This window comes from Cervus canadensis, chromosome 33 (genome assembly GCF_019320065.1).
Source record: "Cervus canadensis isolate Bull #8, Minnesota chromosome 33, ASM1932006v1, whole genome shotgun sequence".
NCBI lineage: Eukaryota > Metazoa > Chordata > Mammalia > Artiodactyla > Cervidae > Cervus > Cervus canadensis.
Genome location: NC_057418.1, coordinates 22,307,091 through 22,328,918, shown reverse-complemented (window position 1 = coordinate 22,328,918; position 21,828 = coordinate 22,307,091). Strand labels below are relative to the sequence as shown.

The 21,828-nt window shown below is 47.7% G+C and overlaps 2 pseudogenes; both read right to left on the bottom strand.

Annotated features, from left to right (window-relative positions):
• The window catches only part of LOC122433862, a 98,228-nt pseudogene extending 80,955 nt beyond the window's left edge, over window positions 1-17,273 (bottom strand).
• LOC122433806 lies at window positions 14,383-16,898 on the bottom strand (annotated as a pseudogene).
• Window positions 17,274-21,828: the final 4,555 nt, after the last annotated feature.

Genomic DNA, 21,828 nt, shown 5'->3' with positions numbered 1-21,828 from the left:
GTACATTTCTAAGGGGCAGATAAGCATACAGACTTAGTTTAACATTATATAGGCTTGTCCTTCACGAAACCCGGTGTGCTCTGTATATTTTTTGTTTATGAGCGTCTTTTCCCATAGATTTTTTGTACATTATCTTCTGGCCTTCAGGTTAGCAGAAAACAGAAAATTGGCAGTCTCATGGTACAGCAAGTCGCAATATAATAGAAATACAATCCTGTTAACATAAAGTCAGTCTTTTTGCAGAAATTCTCAGCTAAATTTATCTAAAAAGTTTAACACACAAAGACTCTGTGGCTCTGGTGAGGCAGCCCCTGTTTAGCACTCCTGGTTAAAATTAACAATTATCTTATTGTTATTACACTAGGGCTAAACTCTTATTTTACTATATCTTTAACTATATTAACAATAGTTTCCTCTGCACAACCTCAGCACATTAACATCAAACATTGATCTAATAACAACTTTTAAAACAATATTTTTTTTGTATTCTCTAATAGGGCTTCCTCACCCCCCAAAGGGCTCTGTGCCTATTAGGGCCTTTTTTATTGTTAATCTCTATGTATAATATTTTTTGGCTTTCAGGCCTGTTAACAATTTATGGCTTGCACCTGGTGCAACTTTAAGCAACTTCAGTAGCCGACCCTGTCTTATTTGTGGTTAATCTATTTTCTTTCTATTAGGTGTCATCTCCAAGGGAACTAGATAGGATTACATTTTTTACAGAACAGAAATGCAAAGGATTTCAAAAACAGCAGATATGGCACAAAACAGACTCTTAGTCTAAAAGTTAATTACCTGCAAGAAGTTGCCAGCTAATCTCTATCTAAACTATTTTCTATTAGGCACATTTGTGGCTATAATATTTGTGGAGCTTTTCTCACCCTGAGAAGGGGCCTATGCTTAATAGTTTCTTTTGTTAGCGTACTATGTTTAGGATGTTTAGAACAATCAGGAGCATTTTGTGCAATGAGAGCAGACATTTATCAAACAAGCCAGAATGCCAGCTAAAGGGTTTGAACTGAAGCATTTCCTTCATCCCTGGCCCCTTCATAGGGTACCAGTATCCAGGAGATTTATCTATTAGGGTTTTAAGTTGGTTCTCATTCAGTGAAAGAGGAGCAGGAGAGCTCTCGGCAGGCAACACAAGAATCCGCAGCAGGGCAAACAAGAACAAGAGCAGAAAAGGGGGGAGGATATAGGGTAGGGTAGAGGCTGAGGCCAACCTGGAGGGTCCCTTATCCTAGACGGCCTGGCCTGTCAGGTATTTTCCTCGTGACCTCGTCATGGATGGGGTCCCGGACGGCCTTGCTGCCCGGTATTTTCTTCATGACCTCGTCACGGGTGGGACCTCCCATAATGGCTCCCGACACTGGAGCATTCTGCCTAAGGAGCAGGAGGTTTTGGTCCTACATCAGGCACTGCAGCCCTGGTGCAGAGCTCAGAGAAGCAGCCCCATGACCCCACTCCCCGACTCCCATTTTGAAAACCAAGAGGGTTTACGATCTGGAGCACTGGAGGACTGTGGGAAACGGAGACGCCACTCTTAGAGACCATGGGCACAGAATTGCTTGCTCCCTGTCCCAGCACAGAGTCAGCAGATTGCAGAATGTCTGGTGCTCTGGCCAGCATTTGGAGACCATGCCTAGCACTGGCTGGGGCTCACAGCCAACAGGGCTCCAGACAGGAGACTCTCTGCAAACCGCCACCCCCCCACCAACACACACACACACACACACACACACACACACACACACACGTGCACACAGGGAGGAGCCGAAGCTTGGCTCTAGCCATCCCTCAGCTCTGCCCCGCCTCCCTGTGACCCCAGCCCAGGCTGAGACAATCGTCGCAGGTCCCCGGGGTCCTGATGAGCCGTGTGACTGCATGGCCACACGCAGGCTTATCTGATAGAAGCCCTGACTCACATCCCACCACCAGGCTCCACCTTGGGGTCACCCAGCTGCCGCCCTCGGAGAGCAGCAAACTCTGTGAGTCAACAGGTGCAAAGGAGGCAGGAAGGTTTTCAACGGACTCACTAGAGTCTCTGTGTGGGACGGACCTGTGCAAGGAGGCTGGTTGGAGGACAAGAGACCCACAGGGGTGGGCAGGACTCAGGGTTGGGTGGGACAAGAGCTTGGTGGGACCAGGCGACCTGTGGGGGAGAAACTCCACTATGAAGGGCTGGGGGCGGGAGACTGAGTTGAATCCCCCGGAGGAGGCAACCTGGAAGCCCCTGGTAGACCCAGACCACAGGGAAGAAGGACTGGGAGAACAGGAGGAGGTCAGAAGGCTGCCATCAGAGATGGGTCAGGTCGGCCAGGTGTGAGGAGAGTGGGCCCCAGGGATCTGGGCAACCAGACTCATCTCATGCATGCCCCTACCCCCGGCCTCACCCCAGATCCCCAGGCATGAGGTCAGAGGTGGAGGGCTGGGGATGCTGGAATTAGCACCTGAAGCAGTTTCATGGATGTGGACTATAGATACCTCCAGAAACAGGAATCTGGACAAAATTCTGACTGTGCTAGTTTCTTCATCTTGCCATGCCTCAATTTACACATTTGTAAATGGGAAACGCTACCTACGGGAATGAATAGAGGCTTAATATTCATTTAGGACCTGAGGCGATCATGCAGATAACCCAAATTTGTATATGCTGAGGACTCACCAACCCCTCTCTCAGGAGTTGTTGTTGTTTAGTCACTAAGTTGTATCTCTGTGATCCTGTGGACTGTAGCCCACTAGCCTCCTCTGTCCATGGGATGTCCTCAGGCAAGAATGTTGGAGTGGGTTGCCATTTCCTCCTCCAGGGGATCTTCCCCATCCAGGGATGGAACAGACATCTCCCACGTTGACAGGCAGATTCTTTACCGTTGCGCCACCTGGGAAGCCCCTTATCAGGTGTTTCTACCACTAAAGATACACAAGGAACCTGGGGATCCAGAGAAGGGGATGGACAGAAGAAAGGTGAGGCACAGATGATTGAAATTTTGAGGAACAACAGTCCCACAGAGGGTGTGGGGAGCCTGGGGGGAGCCCCCAGGAGAGACTCCGTGGGAGGACTCTGGGGACTCATCCCCTCCTCCACTGGCCAGCCAGGCTCCTCCCCACGGTGGGTCACCCCGGGCTCCAGGTGGCAAGGGCTGCTGGCACCAACGTCAGTCTTGCTTCCTGGTCCTGCTTCTGCTGCCCAACTGTGTCCACGGAGCGCAGGGTGGAGAGCTCCTGGTGAACCTGCCGGGAGAAGGCGGGGTGATGCATTATGACCAGAGAGCGACCTAAGCTGGCCTTGGTTAGAGAGCCTACGAGCGCGGTGTTGCCTCCGCCTCCTCCTCCTCAATCCTTAGGTGAGCTCCTTTCCTTCTTGGCAGCTGCTGGGCTGGTTGGCCACTTTCAGGCCAGCAAAAGGGCAAATTGGTTGAAAAAGCAATGCTCAGACAGTGGGAGGTGGGGCGGCGAGAGGCCAACGAGAGAGCATGGAGAGAACACTGCTATCCCCAAGCTCCCAGCCCCTCACCCACGCCCCCAGGAGTGGGAGCCCCCGTGACAGGGCTGGGACAGGCCACCTTCCTGTGGGGGGAGCCCAGACACCCCTAAGAAGCACAGCACTGACTTCATCTGTTCACACAGACCCTTCTCCTCCACACACCCACCCTGCCCTTGAACTCCCAGGCCGCTTTACCAGCCATAAACCACCCTTGCCGCCCCAGGCTCTCACTTCCCCAGACACATCCCCTTAGTGGTCACAGCTCCTCCCCTGCAGCTCATTAAGTTCATTCCACATTTCTGCATCCCGGGAAGCCCAGGGCCGCCAATACCTTTCCACCTGAGAAGGGACCCGAATCACACTCTCCACCACATGGCATCTTATCCCCTTGCCTGAGGACTCACCCCAGCAAAAAGCCACTCCCTGCCTGGGTCCCAGGAGGTTGGGACCAGTCCCCAAGTATGACAAAGGTTGCCTGAGGGTGAAGAAAAGGGCACCCCCATTTTACCCTTTGGTCCCACATTCATATCTCCAGGCGCGGTAGACGATGGCTGCCTATAATGGTTATTATTAAAGACAGGAGCTGGTGACATAATTCTACAGAAGATAAATCTGACCCACTGTATGGGTCTTCAGACACGGTGATATCCCTGTAAGCAGGACGCAGGCCGGTTATGTATTCAATTCCCTGCATCTCCTGCATACATTAATAACAGCGGGGCCGTGACGATGCTTCAGATCCCTGGACATGATGTCAGTCACACACTGGGTCCATAGGAATGTGGGGTGGCTTCTGCGTCCCAGTGTGCACTTACCTGAGTCAATGGCCATGTGGCTCCCAAGGATGGGGAAGGCCAGAGACTGCTGCACTACGCTTGCCATGGTGATAAGAGGCCTTCCTGCTGGAAACTGGCATCTCTCTCTAGTCATGGATTCTTGGTTCTGATAACTGGATCAGTTCTAGAAACTGGGCAGTGTATCCAGACAAGCTATTGGGATGGCTCTTTTCAGCGTCCTAATCATCCAGCCTGTGTTTTATTTTCTTTTCATTTCTGGGGTTTTTTGTTTTTTGGTCGGCTGCCTGGATTTTGGGATCTTAGTTCCCTGACCAGTGATCAAACCCGGGCACCTGGCAGTGAGCCCGGGGTCCTGCCCAGTGGGCCAGCAGGGAATCCCTTTGTGTCATTCCTTTCCATCATGCAGGTGTATCTAGGTTGGCCGCCCATCCAGGCTGTCTGCCTCTAGGGTCGCCCTGTGCTGTGAACCAGCATCATAGTCTCTGCAGTCAGGACCTGGCTGGTCTTCCCATCTCTCTACCATATCAACCATTGCACCTGCTCTGTTCCTGACACCGTGCACCCCACCTGGAATCTGCATGTGTTCAATCCCTGTTTTTGCTGGAAGCCCACTGGAGACACCATCTCCAGCCAGCATTCTGACCTTTAGCCAAAGTCCTCCTGTGTTACCCGCCAGAGTTCTTGGACTCGATCAATAGAAGTTGATAAAAGGCCAGACACAGATTCGGGGGGGAAAACAGATTTATTGGGACTCATGAGGGAACAAAAAGAAGTAACATGTTCCCTTGCTGGCTCCAGAGCGTGGGGGATGCGGTCCCACATATGAGATGAGGGTGGGGGCGGGTCCTGGGTTCAGACCAGGGCAGTGACCTGGGTGGTTTGTTCCCCCTTGGTGGTGCTGTGTGCCGGGACCATGACCAAGTACCTGCTTTTGCTCCTGGCTGCTCTGAAATCGCCTTGGGTTTTTGGTCTTTTTGTGTCTTGGTGCTAATTATTTGCCCCAACTGCACATGAAAGCAATTATTTTTAGCCCCTTATAATTCCTTTATATTTTGATGCTTGATGTGACTTTTGTCCAGGTACACTCACTGCAGCAAACTGTCCCAGCCTGTCTCATTACCCACTGAGGGGTTCTACACCCTTATTCTGAAGGGTTAAGGGGCCGAAGCTTTCTTCTATCCAAACTTCTCCCTGCTGGACAGGGACCACTGACCTGAGCCTCCCCTCAAGGTGCAGAAGTCCCTCACAAGGACCTATATGGATGGATCTGGGCCACCCTCCACTGGAACAGGCTATATTCCTTGAGCCACCATGAGTGTTATTTCAAACTGGTAGATCCTACAGACACAAAGTCAATCAAAAGATTAAATAAACAAGGATTAGAAAGGAAAGAACAATAGCCATTAAAGGGCCTAGAGAGGGAAAGAACCAGGTTAACTTTGAGAGGACTTTCTTTTTTTTTTAAACTCTCGGTGGTGGCAAAATTTCCCATGACAAACTTGTGAAGCCCCTCTACCTGTAAATTTAAGGTGCATATTTACACCTTAATATAAGGTGTATATCTCCTTAATATTGATCTCAGAGAGGCAGCAGTGAGCTGTGCTAAAGAGGGACCTTAGTTTCCTACTCAGGAATTGAATCTGGGTAGCTTGGTGTAAAACAAGGAATTCTAGACACTGAACACCAGGAGCGAGATGCAAAGTTCCCTTCGCTCTTACCATCTTTGACAGCAAGCATGTTTCAAAGAGGCAAAAACTTTAAAAACAGTACCAAAGTAATTACTGGAGACATACAGAGAAACAATTTGTTTATTTAAGATGGAAGCAAAGTGGAAATATACACACAGGGAGGAGTGTAGGAGTCCTGAATGAGCAGCACAAAGAAGCTAGGCTAGGGATTTAACATACACATACATGTCTCTATCTTCCCTGGTGATTCAGCTGGTAAAGAATTTGCTTGCAATGCAAGAGACACGGGTTCGAACCCCAGGTTGGGAAGATCCCCTGGAGAAGAAAATGGCAACCCCAGTACTCCCTTGCCTGGAGAATCCATGGACAGAGGAGCTGGCAGCTTACAGTCCACAGGATCCCAAAGAGTCAGACATGACTGTGCAACTAACCTTTCACTTTCACTTCCGTACATGCATCTATTCTTCCCCGACTCCCCTCCCATCCCCACCCAGGCTACCACATAACATTGAGCAGAGTTCTATGTGCTACACAGGAGGTCCTTACTGGTTATCCATTTTAAATAAATCAATGTGTACATCTTGATCCCAGAGTCCCTAACTATCACCCCCCATCCGTTCCCCCTGGCAACCATAAATTCATCCTCTAAATCTGTGAGTCCCTTTCTGTTTTGTAAGTAAGAGCACTTGTATCACGACTTTTTGGATTCCACATATAAGTGATGGCAAAAGGTGTTTCTGCTTCTCTGTCTGACGTATGTCGCTCAATATGACAATCTCCAGGTCCATCCATGTTGCTACATATGGCGTTATTTCATTCTTTTTGACGCTGAGTAACACTGCACTGGATATATGTCCACATCTTCTCTCTCCATTCATCTGTCAGTGGACACGAGGTGGCTTCCAGGCCTGGCTGCTGGGAACAGCGCTGCCATGAACACAGGGTGCACGCATCCGCTCAGACCACGTTTTCTCAGAAGCACCAGGTACATTTAATCCCATAAGGTGGAGAAATGGTGACACATCATGACTTCTCTAGTGAGAGAGAAACTTAAATACTGCAAGTTTTCTGGAGTACTGAGATTTTGATTTAAGTAGCAGTAGCATAATAAATGGGCTTCCCCAGTGGCTCAGATGGTAAAGAATCTGAATGTCAATGCAGGAGACACAGGAGACGAGGGTTCAACCCCTGAGTTGGAGAGGTCCCTGGAGAAGGAAACAGCAACCCACTTCAGTGTTCTTGCCTGGAGAATCCCATGGACAGAGAAGCCTGGCGGGCTACAGTCCACGGGGTCGGAGAGAGTCGGAAGGACTGAGCGACTAACAATTTCACTTTCAGTATAATAAATTATTAAGGGAGACAGTCATAAATAAAACTTTGTTCTATTGAAAATAGGCTGAGGTGATTTCTCCAGACACAGAAAGAATCCCTGAGTCCTATAATAGCAGATGGTATTTTTCTTGCAATATCATTTGCAAGAACGAGGTCACGAGGCAGAGTCTAATTATCCACAAACTAGACTATGATGAAAAATGTCCTGTTTGGGGAGATTTCTTCAAGTACCTGATTATTTCAGTGTAGAAATTCCATCGCTTAGCACCAGAAGAAAGTGGTGAAATAGTTTCTGTTTTTTTTTAAAGATGCTGAGTAGGATTTTGTCAAACGTGATAAAACCCATGAGATGATTCATCTACTGTGTCATTGTAACCGGAAAACAGACTCAGGATCCATGGGGTGTGATCTCCTGGATCTAAAGTGAAGAGCAGAAGAAAGGCAGACAGAGCACCTGTGGGCTTCTTGGGAGCACCGTCTCCTGCAGAAAAGAAAGAGGCCTTGGTCCAGGGGGTGGAGGAACTCCTGTCACTTTCCTGGGGCTGCCCCTCCCCAGCCCCCCTCCAGCCCATCCTCACTGAGGGGCTCCTATATCCCCCACCCCCACCCCAGGCCCAGCAGCTTCCTGTCCCCTCCTCCTTCCTTCCTGCATCACAGAGTCACCCCAGGCCCTGACACCCCCTGCTCAGGCTCAGGACTGGAGCCAGTGAGGAATCAATCTGCTCCCTTCACTCAGGTCCGGATCCTCCCCCCGAGGGGGGCCTAAAGGACCAGGGAGCAGGTCCCGGAGGAGGGGCCTTGCCTCCTGACAGCCCTGGGGGGCTGCAGGCAAACCTCCTCCCTTCGCTCCCCTCCAGCCTCTGAGCCAGCAGCACACACAGCTCTCAGGACCAGGGTCCCTGCCCCCCATCTCTTCCTGGTCCCGCCCAGCTGGGCGCCTCCACCCCAGCTCAGGCCCACCATCCCCAGGACCTCTGCTCAAGGCAGGGCCGCTCAGTGATGGAGGCTCTGGGTCCCCAGGAGGCTGGTGACGAGCAGGCCACAGGCTGAGTCAGAACTGCTGCTGCCCCAGGAGCACAGGCCTGGCCTCGCCCCTTCCCACAGTCTCTGCTGTGGGGCTCCTGCCTTGCCTGCTGGACCCAAGCCACTTCCTGTGAGAACAGGCCTTTGGAGTTGGGCCCACAATTATTGCTCTCAGGTGATATGGGGTCTTATTCACCTGCTCATTTCCAGGATGAGGAGGTTCAGTGAGGGCAGAGGTCAGCTGGGATTCACCTTCCCTGTCCTCACACCAGGCCCTGTGCCCCTGCCTCCCCTCTGGATTCTGCCCTCAGTACCTGTTCCTAGAAAGGACTCAGCCCAGGAAGACAGTTATGATGAAACTGGTGAGGACCACGGGGAGGATCCAGGTGATGTGCTTGATGGCTGCGGCCGTGGACTGGACTGTAGGGGGGCCTGTCGTCGGTGATGCTGCAAGGAGAGTGAGGGTGAATCCCTTGTCCAGATTCCAAACTCGGCAGATGCCTCCTCACCTCCATGACCCAGGTACCCCTACCCTTCCACCCACATGTGGAGGCCCTTGTGACAGGTCCTCAGGTGAGATGGGGGAAGGGAGGAGCCCCTTCCTCGGGGCTCTGACAGCTGATGGGGGAGCAAGATTTCCAACAGAGTCACTCAGTCCTGTTGGGACATCAGAGATGGTGATGTGAGGATGGATTCCTCAGGAGCTGACAGCAGAGGTGGTGGTGACAGATTTCCAGAAGGAGGACTGGTGACATTTAACAGAAGATTCTGGAAAGAGGGAAGAGTAAGAAGGAGATTGGAATCATAGAGATGCTCTCATGTTTAGGATCAGTAAGAATCCATGTTCAATTGTCCAAAGGCCTGTGCTGTGAGGAGAGACGTCAGCAGGTAAAAGAGGAAAGAGGATGACGGAGCATCCCCGGGTCATTGTTCTTTCAGGAGCAACTCACCTCTGACGGATCATTTTCACACACACACACACACAGAGGAGTGGGTCCATGTCACCATGAGAGAACTACCACTTTCTCCTAATCTTCTCACCTACCCGTGCTCTTCAACATTCTCTCCCAGCGCACCAAGAAAGCCTGATACCAGGCCCGACAGTCTCCCATGGAGACCTTCCTGAAGAAGTCGGTCACGGCTCTGTCCTTCTCCCACTTCTCTTTCATCTGTGTCCCTCCAGGATGAACCACTGTCCAGTGTCCATTCTCCGAATCAAAGAGGAGCCACAGTTTTCCACTGAAGTCAAACTGCCAGGATGCACTGGTGTGTCCGTTGTCTTCACGCCAGCATGTCATCCTGGCCTGTAGGGTCAGAGGTCCTGACCCCACCAAGGAAAAGAAAGTGCTCAGTCTCTGGGCTTGACAGATTCTTTGCCCCACCTGGGTCCACCTCCCCTGGGCCCAGCTAATCTGGCCGTGGTCTTTCCTGCAACAGCTGTTCTTTCCACTGGACTACTAGTGAAGGACAATATCCAATTTTTTTTTTTTAATCCAAAAACAGTGGATGCAGCTGAGCCCCCGGTCTGCTCCTCCTGCATTTGGACTTTCTCACTCACCCTTGTCTGTGTATTTCTCTGGTGTAATGTCAGACACTTGCTGCTTGAGCAAGTCCCCAGTGTCTCTGAGTGTGTCCGTCTTATTTCCCAGGCGTTCATACTTTTCACTTCCTCTCCCAATGGACTCGTGTACTTGATCTTAGCTCTATCACAGTCATAGGAGACAAAGACCTTTTGATCCGCTTCGCCTTGAACCTCACACCATGGCTGTCCATATCTGGGCCGAGGATCGATGGTGAAATTATAGGAAAGAGAATGAGCACCTGTGAAGGCAAAACACAGTGAGGGTGAAGTTGGGGAAAAAAGACCCGTAGGCCCTTCCCCCAGTTACGAGAGCCGAGTACAGTGCAGGGCTGGGCTGACAGAGCAATTACCACCACCACCCCCCCGACACAAACTAGTGCCCCAAGCCTCGTGGAGAAGGAGGAGCCCCGTCTGGCAAAGGTCACGCATCTTGGTGTGTCCCCGTGTCCACCAGGTCAGTTGCCAGCATCATAACCTTTGCAGAGATGAGCCAGGCTGCTATGCAGGAAAGGTCTAGATGACAGAGGACTGTCAGAGTCTAACCCCGTGTCCTGTGAGAGATGGGGAGCCTGTGGGGATGCTCCTGAGGAAGCAGGATCACAGGGAGAGGGGCAAATAGGTGGCGGGTGAGCACAGAACCCCAAGTTGGAGATAGGAGACTTCACAATTAGGGGTCACAGGACTTAACAAGGCCGGGGAGTCACTGCTGATCTCCCACTAGGATGGGTCTTGGAAGCCTGGAGAAAGGCCTGGCCCACATGGCACAAAAGTCCAGAACTTCCAATGCAGGTGGTAGAGGAGGGGATCAAAGGCTCAGAGAAGTGAATCTGCCAGGGCGGACATGGTGTGAAAGGGCAGGAAAGTGTCCAGGCCACCAGGTGCCATGGGAAAGCCTGATGGACTCTATGGAACCCGAGAGGAAAGTGTGGATGAAAAGTATCTCCAACATCTCAAGGTTGATTGCTGTGGAAGATCAGGGATGGCGGTAGGAGACCATGTTCCTGTGGGCTTCCAGCAGGAACAGGGATGAAAAATGAGGGAAGATCAGATTCCAGGTGGAGTGTTGTATGTCAGGAGCAAAGTTGGTATAATGATCAAAGCGATTAGTGAAAATCGCTCAGTCATATCTGACTCTTGGGACCCCATGGACTATACAGTCCATGGAATTCTCCAGGCCAGAATACTGGATTGGGTAGCCTTTCCCTTCTCCAAGGGAGCTTCCTGACCCAAGATTTGAACTGGGGTCTCCTGCATTGCAGGCGGATTCTTTACCAACTGGCTCCTGGAATGGTCCTGGGGCCTGGCAGAGATGAGGCCTCTGGCCATGGAATGTCAGAGTTGCCCATCATGATCTGGGTGCATCAACCCCTAACCATTAGTTCAGATAGACCAGCCGTCATAGGATAGAAGTGATTATGTGGCTTGGCATAACCAGGGCCACAGGGAACACATAAGATGTACCAGCAGGTGACCTAGGCCTGACACCAGAGTTGATACAGGGCCACTATCCCTGCTCACACCTGTGGCTTCATGCAGTGTCCCCTACCGCTCCTGGAACCAAGGAAGCCAGTCTACAGCAGAAGAGGCACATTAGCTCACAACAGCCAGACCCACCTCCTATCACATTCCCACCACCAGAAGCTACAAGGCAGGACAGGGTAAATTTCTGGTTCATAAACAGACAACTGAGGCAGCTCTTGGATGATTCTCTAGAGGATGGGTCACTCATTACGGGGTCAGAAACCAGGACAGTGGACAAGTCTGGTTCTCAGTTGATTTACACATTATATTTGGCTGCTGGTGCTCCACAAATGTGGAAGCTCCTTTTGTACCCAGAGACAGATACCAAATGGCCTAAAGAGACAACGAGATTTACTTTCTTCTGTAGAAAATTCTGTCAACTCCTGTCTTAATCAATAACCATTATAGGCTGCCACTGTCCCAATTCCTAGACAATATGAGTGCGGGACCAAAGGGTAGAAGTGGGGATGCCCAGCCTCACCCTCAAGCCCCGTGTCACACTCTGGGAAACCCTGTTCCCGTCCCTCCTACGTTAGGTCCTGGGGGCCAGGTCGGGGGTTTGCTGGGTGAGTTATCAGACAAAGGGATAAGATGCCAGTTGAGAGAGGCCATGTTTAGATTCTCTTCAATAGATAGGAAGCTGTTGGAGGCCCTGGGCTTCTTGGGACCATGGAAAAATGGGTAATAAATGGTCCTGTAACCAAAAGGGCTCTAGGCGGCCTTAGTGGAAAGACCTGCCCCCCATGGTCTCTGCCTACCTCTTGTCTGTAGAAAAGTTTTAGTCATCCATGTCTCCTGTGAGTCTCAAAACAGTGTTTTAAGAGTTAAGGATTAGGACACATGAAGATGGAGAATCGAATACTCCTTAGGCTGGGAAACTGGTAACAATTTAGACTGTGACCAGCCACATAGCAGTGTCATGAAATTACCAATTCCCTGAAAGATAACAAAGATCTGACACAAGTCTCAAGTTGTTTCTACAGGAAGCAGACCTCAGCACATAAAAACTGCTGGCTGCAAGCACACAGACCCCCAGACTGGCTGAAACCATAAGCCTGGTGAGGCTCAGACATCCGCCTTGTGCCAACAACCTGACTGCACAGGACGCTGACGCGCCCGCAGCAGCCCCTCCGCCCCCTTTTCTAACCTGGAAGCTTGGAGACGTCTGAGGACATTAGGTCACTATTTTCCCAGGGCTCCTGAACAAACCAACTTTTCCTTTTCCACCACTTGTTAACTCCACCAGTGGTAGGATCTGGGTCATAACTAGCTTCAATTAGCAACAGCATGAGCTGTCTGGGAGGAGCTTTGACTCCAGGGAGGGGCTGATCAGTGGCTAGGCATTGAGCGCCTTCCTGGGGAGGCATATGGAATTTTTTTTTAAAAAATCAATTGAATGCTTTAATTTTTTCAAGTGTTTTTAAAAATCCATTTTATACTTATGCCAGACTTGAAGACAGGCACAAAATCGGTTTACTTATTTTTTTTTTTACACAACACAACTCTGGCACTCATTCTGTGCATAGCACTATTCTAGGTGCAGTAAAAGGAATTCTAAACCTTAAAAACATGATTGCACCTTCTGGAATTGTGTTATCTCATTTTCCAGAAAGTAAAAATAAATAAAATCACAACTGTTTAGTATTGACCTGCCCCAAGCCCACTTCTGGCTCTCAGAAATGCTAGGATCTGCCAAATTTAAGATGTTTCAGTGAATTCCGCTCCTACTTTCCACAAAGTAAGAACTCCTTACTTTGTGAACTCCTCTTTATTAAAAAAAAACATTTTAAAAGGCAATTTTCCATGAAAGAGTAGTTTCTGTTTCTATTGTATTTTTTATTATTATACTGTATTTTTCTCTTTTTTTTTCCTTCTAGCTTTTAAGTTTTCTTCAATACTGCTTTATCCTGTACAAGGCAACAGCATTTTTTGTTTTTCTTTTCCTAAGACAAAGTATTTCATATTATAGACAAATAATTCCCAAAACTAGTGATAAATATTAAAAAAAAAAAAAAAGAAACTTAAGGGTTTCCCTGGTGGCTCAGCAGGTAATGACTCCACCTGCAATGCAGGAGACCCCAGTTCAATCCCTGGGTCAGAAAGATCCCCTGGAGAAGGGAGAGGCTACCCTCTCCAGGATTCAACCCTGGAGAATTCCACGGACTCTATAGTCCATGGTGTCGCAAAGATTTGGACACGACTGAGCAACTAAGCAGGGCACATACAAGGGTGAGTCAACTACATTACTCTGAGGAAATAGAAACTAAAAAGCACATGGCACTAAGCTAGTCCAAGTATTTGTGTTGAAACAATCTTAAAAACTATTTATTTTATAACATTGTTTAAAAATCCCTTGGTCAAAGAATTTATACAAACATTTTGAGTTCAACCTAATGAAAGTGCTATCTAGAAAATATTCCACATCATTAAGTCTGTCTTAGAAAGTTTAGATGCTATGGCATTCCTAAGGCACAGTGTTCTGGAAGACAATGTGCTTCTGTGGTGCTGGGTGATGTATGTGGCTGCCTGGCTCCAAGTGGGCCTCAGCAGGCACCTTCCTGCTGACGATGGGGGACTGAGAGAGGAGAGTCAGACACAGGCCCCCAGGGCTGCATGGACCTCTGTGAGACACCGGGCCAGCTGCTGGACCTGGGCTTCTCCTCCGAATCTAAGGCCCAGCACAAGCCATCACAGCAAATGTTTCATAGGACAGTTGATAGGCTGGGGTATTCGGTAACCTTCTTTCAGATCTCTAAAGAGTCCACATCCATGTAGGGTGGTTTTTTTTTTTTTTGATGTACTGGGTCTTAGTTGTGGCACTTGGGATCTTTTTGCAGCATGAAGACTCTCAGTTGCAACATGCTGACTTCTTAGTTGTGGCATGTGGGATCCAGTACCCTGACCAAGAATCGAACAGGGCCCCATCATTGGGAGTGTGGAGTCTTAGCAAGTGGATCACCAGGGAAGTCTGGAGAACTCATTCTTAACCACAGGTTCATGGGCCATCCATTTTCCCACGTTTTCATTGTCCCCCAGACAGTGAGAGTCCATGGGGAACAAGACTCTGGAGAGGGGCTATCTGGACTCTTAACGTGAGGTTGTCATCAGTGGCAGAGCTCCTAGCAGCCAGGTGTTTGTGGAGGACTTCTCTTCTGACCAGGTAATTCATTCCACAGGCAGTCTGACCTTGTGGACCACGTCCTGTTGAGAAATTGCCTGTGGATTATTGGCCTCTACTAACTGGTGCTGCAGGCTCCCCTGGTGGCTCAAACAGTAAAGAATCTGCCTGCAGTTCAGGAGACCCGAGTTTGTTCCCTGGGTCGGAAAGATCCCTGGAGAAGGGAATGGCCACCCACTCCAGTATTCTTGCCTGAAGAATTCCTCGGACAGAAGAGCTTGGCGGGCTACAGTCCATCGGGTGGCAAGAGTCGGACATGCCTGACTGACTAACACACACGCAGACACACAATTTGCAATGCTGTGAAAACTATTTAGGATTCTCCCAATTCATGTAAGGCAATATCATGAGGAGCTTTCTCTCTCTTCTGTACCCACAAGGGAAATAGGAGGAAGATTTCTGTGATGAAGATCTCATAGCTTACAACATTCAGTGAGTATCACTGTCACCTGAATTTCAGAAGCTTAATCTCTGTTTTTACAAATGATTGCTGTTCTTTATTTGGATCTTTTTCATCTACGTAAATCCCATGGAAAATATGCCCCAAACTACCTTTTTGGGGTACATCCTCTCCATGGATAGTTATCCTCTCCTCGGATATTTCGATATCCTTCACCTTAGCTCTGGCCTCCAAAGGACTGGCACTTCTCAAGACACTCCTCCACCCACCCACAAGGTAGGATAACGGCCGGAAGTACCAGTGTTGGGTGTCTGGCCTCTCAGATCCTCAGTCATCTGGGACGTGACTGAGACAATGCTTGGGAATGTGCACTGATGCTGTCTTCCAGTTCAATTCTTGTCACACTATGAAGGTGCAAAACTGCTAATATTATCACTAAAGAAATATAACTGCAGGGCAAACCCCTGCGCTGATAGAAAACACACGGGTAGAAGTAGCTGAGCTGTATGAACAGGTCACAGATAGTTCCGCTAGTGGCTTTGTCCAAGGCCGAAGGTTTTACTTCAAGATTTTGGTAGCACATTCTCCTTCCTTTCAAGTTTTTGAAGAAGGGTTTTGAAGAATTTACTGTCAAGTTGAGCTGCATTTAGTATCATAACCTTATCATCTACTTTGCAGAAAAGGAAAGCCAGAGCCGAATCACTGATATAGTGCGTGGAAATCCCCCACCCCGTGCCCCTCGCACCCCCACCCCCACCAAGCAGAAATGCTGACCTGGGGCAGGTCCACGAAATTGTCTACTTGGAAACCTGCTTATATTCGACGTGGACTCTGCAGGCCAAGTGAAAGGCAGGACAGCTGTCTCGCTGGGTACTAACAGATTAAATGATAAACGTAGTGCCCAAGAAGGTCACTTCTCTAATAAAAAAAAAAGTTCTTCATCTGGACCAATGAGCCAGCGCACCTGGTCCCTGCTCAGGAAGAGGCTCGCACCCGCCTCCGGGGTCCCGGGTGGAGCCGCGCAGCGGAGTCCCAGAATGGGGAAGGAACCGCGCCACGGAGCACGGGGATCAGGAGTAGAGCCGTGCAAGGGGCCTCGGCGATCGCGAAGGGAGCCGCGCCGCGAAGCCCCGGGATCGGGGAGGAGATGCGCCGCGGAGCCATGTTATCCGGGAGGAGCCGTGCCCCGGAGCCCCCGGATCGCGGGTGCGGCCGCACCGCGGAGTCTCGGGGATCGCGGATGCGGCCGCGCCGCGGATCCCGGGGATCTGGGAGGAGCCCCGCCTCGCGGCCTGGGGGCCGGGGGTGGAGCCAGCAGCTGCGGCTTAGACAAGAGCAATCAAGCACATTTCGGCCAGGATCGCGCCGCCGACGCCTCCTGGGCACCCGGGTCCGCTCTGCGTTTATAACTTACCCGGCCGGGAAAGAGCGCTGGTCTTTCAAGGCTCGGCAGAAGGAAGGACCAGAAGGGTCTCTCTTGCACAGGTCGGGGCGGGAGGGTGTGCTTTTCTGGGCGGGTCTGGGTCCCTTCTCCGCGGGAAGGCCGACTGGTCCCAACCCGCCCGGCTTCAGGGCTCCCACTTCCCAGGGGCGGTCTGGATCCTTTGGGGGGGAGGGTTCAACCGCATTTCCTGCCGCGTCCTGGCCCCCTCTTCTCCCAGCGTCACCTCCCAAACTCCCGGAATTACTACTTCACCCAAGGCACCCCTGTTCTGGCCCGGAGAGCCGGCAAGAAGCCGGGAGGAGCCTCCGAGGAGCAAAGGGGCCCAGGGAAGGGAAAGAGGAGGGGGCGGCGGCGACACCCTGCAAGAAGTTTCGCGAACCCCCGCCGACACCACCCCCGTCCCCTTTCCAGGTCATAACACATCCAACCTCCTTGCATTCCCCTGCCATCCCCCGCGCAGCTTCATCCCCGAACACACCGCTGGACGTCCCGCTCAACATGCCAATCAGAAGCAAAACGAGGAAGCTAAGACTGCTCTTGGAGCCACCCATCTCTCTCTTTGCCACCTGGATTCCAATTTTGCAGGAGTGCGAGGCTGCCAAGTCAGAGCCGGCGATCCTCTCCCGCTAGCCCGCAGCTGCGTCTGGACCTCCCCCTCTGCGCTGACTGCCTGGGCAGCCGCTCCGCCGACAGGCCCCGCCCCTGGTTTCCTAGACGTGACCGCAGGGAGGCTCCGCGCAAGGGTCGGGGAGGGGCACTCTTGCGGTCACACGGGCACCCTCACTCACGCGCCCGCTTTACTGTAAATCAGCCGACCCAACTGTTTACACTGGGCGCCCAAGGCACTGGTTACAAGAGACCGCAACGCTCTTGTTCCTTCAATTCAGTTCAGTTCAGTGGCTCAGTCGTGTCCGACTCTTTGAGACCCCATGGACTGCAGCATGCCAGGCCTCCCTGTCCATCACCAACTCCTGCAGTTTACTCAAACTCATGTCCACTGAGTCGGTGATGCCATCCAACCGTCTCATCCTCTCTAGTCCCCTTCTCCCGCCTTCATTCTTTCTCAGCATCAGGGTCTTTTCCAATGAGTCAGTTCCTTGCATCAAGTGGCTAAGTTTATTAACATGTACACCTCATGTACATATGGGAGATACCCAGGGGACTCCCCTTGTAGCTCAGTTGGTAGAGAATCTGCCTGCAGTGCAGGAGACCCAGGTTTGATCCCTGGATTGGGAAGATCCCCTGGAGCAGGAAATGGCAACCCACTCCAGTATCCTTGCCTGGAAAATCTCATGGACAGAGGAGCCTGGTGGGCTGCAGTCCATGGGGTCACAAAGAGTCGGGCACGACTGAGCAACTGAACAATAACGATAGAAACTAAAGTTAAAAGGTATAAAAGTTAATGGAATTTAGATAAAAGTATATAAAATTGGTATATTTAAATAGATTTATGGAAAATGGTTAAATCTCTTGTTTAATTATACTATGGGATAGACATATTTCACTGGAGAATAGTTCTTCTGCCCCGTATTATAAGATAAGAGATATAGATTGTCACCTAGGAGATAATAACTAAATGTACTAACCAATACTGTTACCTGAGCCATACAAGTAAAAAAACAAACAAACTGGGAACTAACATACAAGGACTCATAAAACTAGTAATTTTGCTTTGGGTCTAATTTGTAAACTCAAAAGGACCTTTGCTAAATACTTTATATAAACCTTTGAAGGCATGGTAAGTTAAACTCTAAAGTTCTAAAACAGACAGTAAAAGACATTTCAGTTTCGTTAAAGATCTTATCACTGATTTTCATATCTTTAGGTGACAAAACTGTTCTTTGGAAAACTATAAAAGCAACTGGCTTTCTCTTAGAAATCTCTTACAAACCAAAATGTAAATACAAGCTGCAAGGACTGAGATTGAGCCAGATTAGCTCCATCAGACAAGACCTGAAACCAAGGGGGAAAAGTGGCAGCTTTAAAATTAAAAGCGCTAGGAATGTTCTCTTAACCAAACCTTACAGATAGCAAAGCTTTGGTCATCTGAGCAAACAACGTAAATGTACTTCAGCTGTTCTTTGTAAACTAATAAGGTTATATCGTAATACCCGATTAATGGTTAAGCTTTTTTTTTTTTAATCCATCATATTATTATTATTATTATTTTTTCCAGTGGGTTTTGTCATACATTGATATGAATCAGCCATGGATTTACATGTATTCCCAATCCAATGGTTAAGCTTTTAAGTGAAGCTATGAGATCTGTGGTTTCACCTGTATATTTCTGTGTACACATTATACATATGAGATATCTCTACTTCTAAAAAGTTTTATCAAAATTAGATTTATAAATAACTCTATTTAATTTTAATAAAAAGCAGTTACATTTAAAGACAGTGGCTAAAGTAACTTTCAGGTTCATGTGAACTGGGAAATATTCAATATTAAGTTGCTATCTGGTATTAATGTTTGTTTGTTTATCTAATTGATTTAGATATGTCAAGAGTCATCAAAATTATGTAACTCCTTATTGTACCTAGATTTAATACATAAGACCTTACTAGATCTGTTATAAGAAAAATGACTTGATATGATGAAATCTGAAAGCAAATGTAAATGAGATAAAATCAATGGGATACAAAAAAGAAAAAAAATCATTGGGATAAACTCTTAAAAATAATTATATTTTAGAAATGTCTGCTTAAAATAATCTTCCTAGATATTTGATAACTGAGTTTGTCAAGCTCCAGGAGTTGGTGATGGACAGGGAAGCCTGGCATGCTGCAGTCCATGGGGTCACAAAGAGTTGGACACGACTGAGCAACTGAAATGACTGACTGACTGAAAGTCCTAGAACTGTGTTAATTTAAGTGACAAAAGTTTATTGAATAAAAGATACTGAGACATCAATTACTAGATTAAAAAAAACTAAAGGTATTTAGAAATATCAATAAAAATGTTGGTATCACATCGAGGTGTTGTCTATGAGAACAAAAGTTTTAAAAACTTATCCCTGGTGTTTATGATAACCAGTCTATAAAATGCCAGTGTGAAAGACAATTCATTGCTTAATTCTTAGCTTTTACTAAAAACTAACGTTTTAAGTGTTGAGGATTCTAATTTAAACATGTCAGTAAAGCTATAAGGAATAATACAGTAACATTTCAGTATATAGGAAGAAGTAACTTTCTGGAGGAAAAAAATTAGCTGGTTGATCATATTTAGATGGAAAAATGAGAGACAGGATGAATACAGACAGTGATGAGAGATTATGCAAAGGAACCCTGAGGAGGAAAAAAGTTGATACATAGTTAGGATGAACAACACTTAGATTGAAGCTACCTAAACGGGTCTGTCGAGGAAGCTGACGCGAGGCTGGGTCCGGTCTCTCTGCTCAGAGCGCTCCTGCTCAAGGGCAGACCGCGCGGCGTCTGCGCCCTTACGTCAGCCATGTTTGCTTTCACTGCTTTGTGACTTTGGTGAAGTGAGTAAGTGCTGTTTCAGTCACCTATGATCCTGCTCTGTTTTAAAACTTTTTTAAAATATTTCTAACAAACTTCCCAAATAGCAAAATCTAACTAAAGCTCCTTTAGCCTCCAGTTGACTCAGGGATGCTTCAAAAAAACATCTCTGAGACATCTCAGAGAGAAATACTAAATTAAGTTTATTTTTAATTCAAAACATTGTCAAGTTATTGAAGGTAAACTTTAGGTTGCAATGTATAGATAAATGTCATTAATATAGATATTCCAAAACTTATCCCTAACATCTGATATGTCCTAATATAATGGTATCAGTCATAATTCTAGTTATTATCCTAAAAGGTTATATGTTACAGAAATATCCAAGTTTCCTGCTAATTACATTGTATTCAATTTTTTAACTATACTATTTTAAATTTGTCCTTCATAGACTATTATAATTTTACATTGCTTGTACAAAATAGAGATTTTCAAAAAGACTCATAAAAAGAACCTGTTTAAACAAATGTAAGTTTCTGATAACCTTTAGGTAATGCCACTAAATTGGGTAACAAATGGCACACTATAATAGAAAATCTGACTAATTCCTGCAGATCAATAGGAATTAAGTACATGAGACTAAATAAATCGATAAATATAATGTATACCTTTGATTTTAGGAAACATACTAACTTGACTCTGTTTTCCGGTAAACCTTTTTCTCTGATCCTGTCACAAGTTGATATATTAAGCCTTTGTAAACAAAGATGAAACATTTAACTTTTTCTCTCTACCTGATTCTGGCAAAATTTGGATTCTCCAGCTGGCTCTCCTATGGATTTGATGGTTTGTTGCAACTTGATTACAACTAGTGATACTAATCTTTGTTTTAATTTATTTTTCGTTTCCAAATTGTTTATGCCTGTGTCTCTACTACACGATGACTCTGTCAATCTTGCTGTTAACAGCTACATTACTTATATTCTGTCTATTTTATAAGATTGTTGTCTCTTAGAGTGTATAATCAACAAATGTAACAGTGACTTAAAACAATTAATCAAATATTTAGTTCTGTATGTGACCTCTAATTATAATAGTGTGACTCTAGGTGTGGGAAAAGAAAAGGAGGGAACTATGTCCTGGAACACAATAGGTTAAAAGACAGAGGCTCCAGAAAATCTCTCATTGTCTATCAATGGGTCTAATCCAGAAACTAATACCTGGAGTGATATATCAACGAAAACTTTCACCTGAACTGGGATGAGCCTCCCAGCACCATGGGACCAAAATTGGTCATGAAATGTCTCCCAAATATTGGTCAACTTTCTGACCAAGGGAAAGGACTGAAAAACAGAACATTTCCTGTTATGTCAGTAAACAAGGATGTCACAGTCACCAGCGATTCCAGCCCTCCAGAGTACTCAGGAGGGAAAAGAACACCTGTGATATGGCAGGAATCAGGCTGCAGCCCCTTGCTACTGGGAGCCCTGAGGAACTGGGAAGGTGAAAACACAGACAATTGGCCTCTGAGAGCTGAGATGCACATGAAAGGAATGATTTCAGTGAGCCCAAACTCTTGCATCTTCCCATGTATAGGAAAACACTAAATTCCTTGAGATATCTGGTTTTCTTTAATTTACAAAAATACTTTGGATGTTCAGACTACCTGCCCTTTGTTGCAAACTGCTACATAACCTGACTCCTCCCCGCCGCCTTCTCGAAGAGTTCTCTTGAGGCTACTTCAGATGCTACTTCCCAGACTTATGTCTTAAAAATTTCCACCAAATATAACACGGCTCTCAACTTTTAGGTTGTGACTATTTTTTAAGTTGACAAGGGTCAATTGATTTTCAAGGGGCTACCAAGTCAAGTCCTGGGCAAAGAAGAGTGTTTTCAGCCAAAGGTGCTGGGGCAA